General features: G+C 40.6%; 1 long non-coding RNA gene across 1 annotated transcript; it reads right to left on the reverse strand.

Annotated features, from left to right (window-relative positions):
* Positions 1-953: 953 nt before the first annotated feature.
* LOC127159431 (uncharacterized) lies at positions 954-7,350 on the reverse strand. The gene is made up of 3 exons (XR_007826444.1): positions 7,120-7,350; positions 1,490-1,596; positions 954-1,266 (listed from the first exon to the last, which is right to left on the reverse strand). It is a non-coding gene; the product is annotated as an uncharacterized LOC127159431 (long non-coding RNA).
* Positions 7,351-7,648: the final 298 nt, after the last annotated feature.

Below are 7,648 nucleotides of genomic sequence, written 5' to 3' on the forward strand. Positions count from 1 at the left end.
AAATGGAAAAATATACAGTGCTATTAATAAAATAAATAATAATAATAATAATAATAATAATAATAATAATAATATAATAATAATAATAATAATTATTATTATTATTATTATTATTATTTTTGGTAAGCTACTCACATGCACAGAAATGTCTGGGTATATAAGTTGTGCTTTTCTTTCAAGGTGAGTATTCATGTAAATTGGTTACAGTTAGTTATTTTTCAGTGAATGTAAACAGTTGGGAGAAAATCAAATGTGTGTAAATTTATTTGATCCATGCATTAGGTTTTATATTGACAGCAGCCTAGCACTTACTGCTCTTGGCTAAATAACTCTAGGGTTGGGGTGGGTAACACATGGTCAGGGTCAGATAGAGATCTTTCAACTTCATAAAAACAACTGTAAAACACTTCACAGTTACCATGTTAGTGTTAAGCGTGTTTTCGCTAAACAAGCACTGTTAAACTGTCTCACCAGAAACTGAGGTCTTCAGAAAGCCAATGTGAAAGAGAAAAGCTGTGCATTTCTGCTGATATATGCATGAATGTGTGTGATAAAGAAAACACAGCAAATAAAGCAAAAATTAAAGCAATTGCTTTTATGTATAAGGAGACAGGTTACATTTTTTTGCTGGGTAGAATTACTAAAATATCAGAATAATCTTAATTATGCAAAGCACAAATGTGAATGACCTCTGAAATGTATATGCAATTATAAAAATGCGTTTCTTCAAACCATTTCTGTATGCATTCATTTGTGCAGTGCTTCGTCAAATATGGCAATTTAACCATGTGGCAGATTTTTGGTATACCACACCAAATGTTTGATATGTTATCAAACAATGCATTTTTTGCAAATGTTTTTGAACAATACAGCTTTGAAATGCGTCTTATTCTATCTTCTCTGTTTGTGTCCTCACTAATGTTGCAAATACAGTCAGTACAGACCCTATGTTATATATTGCATTGACTATTCATCATTTAAATATTTGCCATCTTATGTGCGACTATACAGTGTTTTTGAAAGAACTGATTAAAAAAACATCTAAGGAATATAGAGGGATAGTTAGCCAAGAGTCAACAACATGCCAAAAGTGTTAACATAAGTGCAGCTCACCTCTTCGTGACCTTCCAACATCCAAGAACTGACCTGTCACAGGCAGGGTTTCCTGCAGCCGGGCCTTTCCTCGGTGGAGCGGCTGGGCATCTTGAGAACACTGGGAAAGTGCTTGTTTCCCGTAGGAAAAAAGGACACTACGGAGATCACAACCTGCCCAGAAGGGGGGTGTAAAGTGAATATCATTAGTAAAGGGACCTGAGGTGTGCCCCACCTTAGGGGAGACTACCAAACTCAGAACCTAGAGACAGGCATGTCTCAGGGGAAACACCGCACCACAGAGAGTTATAGGTGGAAATTACACACATGGGGCCACATGAGGAGCCACTACATATGGGGCACAAATCCAACCAAGAGTTAGCAAAAGTAACCTTACCTTGTGTTGGATTCTTGTAGCGAGTTCCTCCACTAAACTCGGCTATGTCCAGAGGTGCCAAGTGATGGAGAAGATGTTCAGGGTTCACGTCAGGAAACCTACTGAAACTAGAGAAGTGTAATCACCGTAAGGGGAAGGGCTTAGGCAAGCTCTACACCAAACCAGAGTGCTGAGTCAAGGGCTACAGGGATAGGCTGCAGGGAGAACCTTGTACTGATGAGCCCGACCTCGAAGAGTGAGTCTTGGAAGGATCACGTCATGACAGTACGCGTCCTTCAGGTCCAATGCCACAAACCAATCTTGAACCCTGATACATGAAGGAATGTGTGTTCAAGGGTTAATATTTGAATGGGAGCTTGAAAAGGGCCCGATTAAAAAAAACTCAGTTTTAAGATTGGTATGAGTCCACCACCCTTCCTGGGTACAATGAAATAGGGGCTGACAAACCTCTTTCTTCATTTTGGCTGAGGGGATAGGCTCCATCGCACCCTTTCCCAGGAGGGCTGTGATTTCTGCTTAAAGAACCACAACATTCTCGCCCTAAGCCGATTTGTAAGAGAATGCCATAGATCTTGGCGAACGCCTTGCAACCTGAGTCGCGTAGCCAAGTCAGGTAGTTCTGAGAAGCTAAGGGGAGGGATTGGGGCCTGACATCTTGGGACTCTGCTAGCAGTCTCAGAGGAACTATACCCGACGTACCTGGAGTGGGGATGTCGTGGCTGAATAGAGCAAAGGGTGCTATGCTTGGAGAAGAAAGTCCCAAGAAACACGGGGTATCTTTGCCAACATGCAGAGATCCAGGTAGGTGCCCAACACATCCTGGTCTGCAGACTCAGCATCTGGCCATCAGATGGAGGGCCATCGCTGTAAGATAACTGAGAGGGGGGACACTCTTACTGACCAGGCAGTGACTGTCTGCGAGAAGACAAGACGGTCGGAATGGGTTGTGTCGAATCCATCTCTCATCCCCGGGTCGAGAGTGGATCTGGGTAGGTCATTTAGCCCGCCTCCTCTGGGTTGCTCGTCTGAGGAAAACTAGAAGCCTAAAGATGGTTCTAGAAAGCCTACTGGCGAGCTGATGTTGCCACCTTCCCGCAAGAACTTTGACCGTTGGGCAGGTCTAGCCAGAGGCCCGGCTGTTGCTTTTTTTTTTTTTGTTTGTTTTGTTTTGTTACCATGAAGAACTGGCATGCAAATTCTATCACGGTGTCGCCGAAAGGATCAACCTGAGAAATGGGGGTTCAAAAAGCGGACTTCTAACTTCCCGCATTTCTGACAGATTAAGCCACAGGTGGCACTCCTGGACCAACAAAGTGGACATCGCCCTTCCCAGAGCCTGCGCCACAACTTTCATAACTCAGAGAGCATAATCGGTCATTATACGAAGTTCCTGTAGCTCTAGGTTGGAACCACCCTCGTACAGATCTCATAACGCTTTGGCCTGAATGCCCAGAGGATGGCCGTGGCATGCAGGGTGGATGCAGCTTGTCCAGAAGCCGTGTAAGCCTTGCCCGGAGAGAACTTGCAGGCCCTGGACAGGAGCCATGGGAGGAACCCGTCAAGCGATGGCGTTTTGTGGGGAGTACACCGCAATCACCCTCTCGGCCTGGGGATCCTCCAAACCCCCTCGCTGGACCCCCACTGAGGGTGGTGAAGGAGGAGGAGTTGGTATATCGTGTTCTGACTTTTTTTTTTTTTTTTTTTTAAACAGGCTTTCCAGCATTTCATCTTCTCGTGCACTTCTGGGAAACAGGCACTAGAAACTACAGGTCCAGTGTTTCCCTACCATTATATTAGGGGGGACGGCCCGCCGCCCCCCTTTAAGGTCATGTAAACTTTATTTTCTATATAGCGCCAGATCACAATAGACTTCATTTAAGGTTAACTTTCCTATAGAACAGCTCTATACCTTGTTCTTTTATTTGAAAAAAAATGAAATAGCCTTATGTTATTTATCCTATTTACACAACGGCATGTCATTTATGTCCCTAACGTTAAGCGGTCATGCCTCTACAATTTCTCCTCCACTAAAATGCAGACTGGATTGCGGAGTCCATTCATAAAAACGGATCTACTCTATAGCGCGGGATGTCACAGAATTCGTCAATTTTTGGTTTAATAAACCAAAAGTAGGTCTCTCACTTAATTCAAATCGCGAAATGGACTAGTGTCTGTGAATATTAAAACACAACAAGACGGTTTAAATATGAATCCTCCATGTTCCGCTTGGCTCTGTATGAATGAATGGCGGAGACGCAGCTTTGTTTGCTACACAAATAATGAAGCACACGTGATGCTCGCGGTTATTTTCGGCCTCTGCGTCTCATTATATGATGACATAAATGCATAAACTTCATCTCCAGAACTGCTGTGAGTGTCACTTCATGTAAATTTTACAGTTTCATTTGAGAAAATTAGCATCATACCATAGTGTATACACACAAAAACTAACCGGCAACCTGTCAAAATAAAAGTACGGTTTAACATGTAACAGAAACGTATTAGTCTTGTATTACTTTTGTACAGTATAATGTAGGTGTTTAAATATTCCTATTTAATTAAACAATTAAATGCAGAAATTATAATAATAACAGAAATAACAGAAAAACTCTGTTTGTTGGGCAACAAATAAAAAGGTTTAATTTTCATTTTATTAAAAATAAATAAATATTTAATGCCTGTATTTGATTATCAGAAAAATTAAAACACAATTTCAGAAAAATATTTTAGGGCCCTATTGTTCAAAATGTTGAAATTGAGATTTTTCGACTTATTTTTTCACTGAAATAAATGTTTTTGTTATTACACAGAGAGTAATGTACTGAAAAAAGTACCGTACTGTACCATACCGTACCATTCGTAATCCCCCGTAATGCCCGTTTTAGACACGGCCACCATTTTAGCGTCCACCTCAAACTGAGAATCAGCCCCCCACAGAGGTTTGCTTCAGCTTCAAATGGCTCATGCCCTCCTAGCGATGCTGCTGCTGACCATTCCGCCCATTTAGGAGCTCCGAGTCAGCCATACTGAGACAGACTAACAAACTCATCTGGAAGCTCGATCGAGGGATGCAAGGAGCAAGAGGTTTGCGGGGTTTACCCAGCGGAACCTTCTTCGCTTCCTATTGCTCCCCATCGACGCACATCGCAACGGCCTTGTACCCAGGAAGTAGAAGGACCGGAACGGGAAGCAGTCAAGGTGAGCCGCGGCTTCTCGTAAAAGCACACGGCTCTTGAGCAAAGCGCGCCCATGATCATGTTTTCGCAAGCAAAACATGAATCAACAAGCGCTGCATCAGCGTGAGCATCCCCCAACACTGAACACAACGGTCGTGTCGATTTGGGGTTTAGGTAAGCCGCAACCAGAAGGACATGGAGGGAAAGGCATGTTTAACACACAATCCCAACCGCGCCAGCTCTTTTAGAGAAATTACTCTTTTAGGAGGAAGATTGCTCTTCAAGATCGCCAAAGCACCCAGGGGAACTCTCACAACACTTATCTGTGTTTGAGAAGGGAGAGACCGCTGCTTGCGCCATAGATCCAACAACGAAGAGGTGAATGGCGCATTTATACCTGGATGTCCAGGGCGTGGCCAGCTATGCAAAATCTGCACACCCAATTTCATTGGCCTTTTCTCAAAACTGTCAGAGGATTTTGGGCTCCCAAGAGTGACCCCTAGTGTTGTACACTCGACACAACGCGGAGTGTACGACAGATAGGGAACCATGGTTACTACACTACTGGTTTTACTTGTAAAAAACCAACTATGTGCTCTTTTACTTTTGTAACTTATTTATTAATTGTTTACTTATTATTATGCTCTCTTACTCTCTCTCTAATAATTTAGTGTTTATTTAGCCCCTCACAACTTGTCTATGGTACAGTGTTTTATTTATTCTAAAGCCACATTACCATAGGCTACCTTGATGTTATTAGCAAGATGATGGTCATCATTCTGAAGGTGTAAAGTAAAACTACAGAAATATCTTGAGTAATACAGTCTGCAAAATGAAAGTTTACATATGATTTCATCACAAATATCTTTAGCAAACAATTAATTTTAGTGTTTTTATGCAGTTTCTCATGAATGTAATTCACTGAATGCATGTGATACTCAAACAGCTCCATGTACAAGTCTGTACAAACTGAAGGCTGCTGTGTTTTAATTTCTTTAGCTCTGGAAATAAATGTGGTTTCATCTTCTGGTGAACAAACAACTTGTGCGTGCAAATATATAACTAGACATTTGTGGTTAATGTGCGTTAGTCTGTGAATAGTGTGTGTGTGGGAATGAGTGAGTGAAAAAACTTCTACAATTTAACTTCCTCGTTTTTACTGTGAAATGACCTACTGATTCCATAAATGCTGATCCTCGCCAAAAACAGTTATATTTCTGTAAAATATGAAAAAAGGCCTATTATATGTGTGAAATATTAAGAATGATATTCTATGACATATGCATGTGTGTCTCTCTCTCTAAATAGATATGCTGTGTTAGTTTCAGTATATTTTCAGCACTAGCAAAACATTGCACAAGTTAATTAGAATTATTCTATTCTGTTCTAATCACTTTTTCCCCCTCAAGAACTTGTCTTATTTTTACCTGTTAACATCAAGGACAGAAACAAATTAGTTGTTATAAGAACAAATGCAACACCTGACGTACTTGTTTTTAAAACCACTGCCATTAATATAACTTGAAAAACAACCACATGAGTCATTGTCATGTGGCCAATCACTCTATACATCACAGTGAAAAACACACGTCCATTTTAAGAACCTTAATAAAAAAAAACATTTGCATTTGAATCGCCATAAATGGAAATAGGCGCTTTTCTGCAAAAAATGGTATAATTACAGCATCGTTGCTAACAATGATATGCTAACCAGCTAAACCCTGATATAACACCATGGGTTACACTGTTAGACTAGCGCTCTCTAGTGGTCACAACAAGAATTAAACTCTACAAAAAGGGGGCAATATTTATTCATAACCTGATGAAGACATTCTTCATCATTGACAGAAAACAGAATAAATGATAGATTTGGTTCAAATGACAGTAGGTAAACATTCACTTCATCTAGCACTCTTTTTGTTCTCTACGTTATCTAAAGCAACACTTCACTATTCGCCGTTACAAAGGATTCAGTAGATGAGTGAGCGGTTTAATTCAGTCTGAATCGCGAACCGATTCACATCGTTCTGTTGACCCGTTTGTCCAATTCATATGGAAAAGATTCGGTTCAAAAGAGTGAACCATTCATAAATCGCCGATTATGATTCTAAACAGCTAACAGAAAATACCAGACACATGATTACTGATAAATGTTAATAATAATAATAATAATAATAAATCAATCAATCTATATATTGGCTGCTAAAAAGTAGGCTACTTGATTTAACGCTACCACTGAGTGTAGTTAAAGGTTTGACTACGCTGGTTGTCAGTACAAACTGTTACAAACAACAGGCTATAGGCCAACAGGTTCTGCGCTTTTCAAACTATTTAGAAATTCAAACGAAAACAACATCAAACAATGGGTTGTTTTGGTCAGCAGTTAAGTCTCAAGAGACAGTTGAGACAACCCCAAAAGTTGTTTTAGAGAAAGCTGTAAAAAGACAATCTCACCTTAAGGAAACTAGATGGTGTCAAACTGTACACACACGTGAGGGATTACTGAAGATCTGCACCTGCTCCTATAAAACCGCCACTTCCCATGTGGTCTGAGCGGTTTTTAATGTTTACCTGCTACCAGTGATGTGCGCTTTCGAAGCACTGTTTCCTGAAGCTTCGAAACCTTTGCGAATCATTTGTTTTGAATCGTGGTAACGAAAAGGCACATCGTGCTACACACATTGTAACCCAATTGCACACTAAGGAGTAGTGATGTGACGTTCGACACCGAGGCTTCGAAGCTTGTATCAAAAAAAAAAAAAAAAAAAAAAAAAAAAAAAAAGAAAAAAAAAAGAAACATCTCACAGTGAAGCACTGTGCCGGATCTGTGACATGCGAAGCTTCGTTTTTACACACAACCACGTGACTGCTTCGTATTCTGATTCAAATAACGCGAACCACATTCAGTTTAAAAGGAAAATTTCTTCCAGAGGAAAGATCTACTGAAGGCCCTTGGTTGATGATATAGACTGGACAATAGCCC

The sequence above is a fragment of the Labeo rohita genome, unplaced genomic scaffold (assembly GCF_022985175.1).
Source record: "Labeo rohita strain BAU-BD-2019 unplaced genomic scaffold, IGBB_LRoh.1.0 scaffold_216, whole genome shotgun sequence".
Classification (NCBI taxonomy): domain Eukaryota; kingdom Metazoa; phylum Chordata; class Actinopteri; order Cypriniformes; family Cyprinidae; genus Labeo; species Labeo rohita.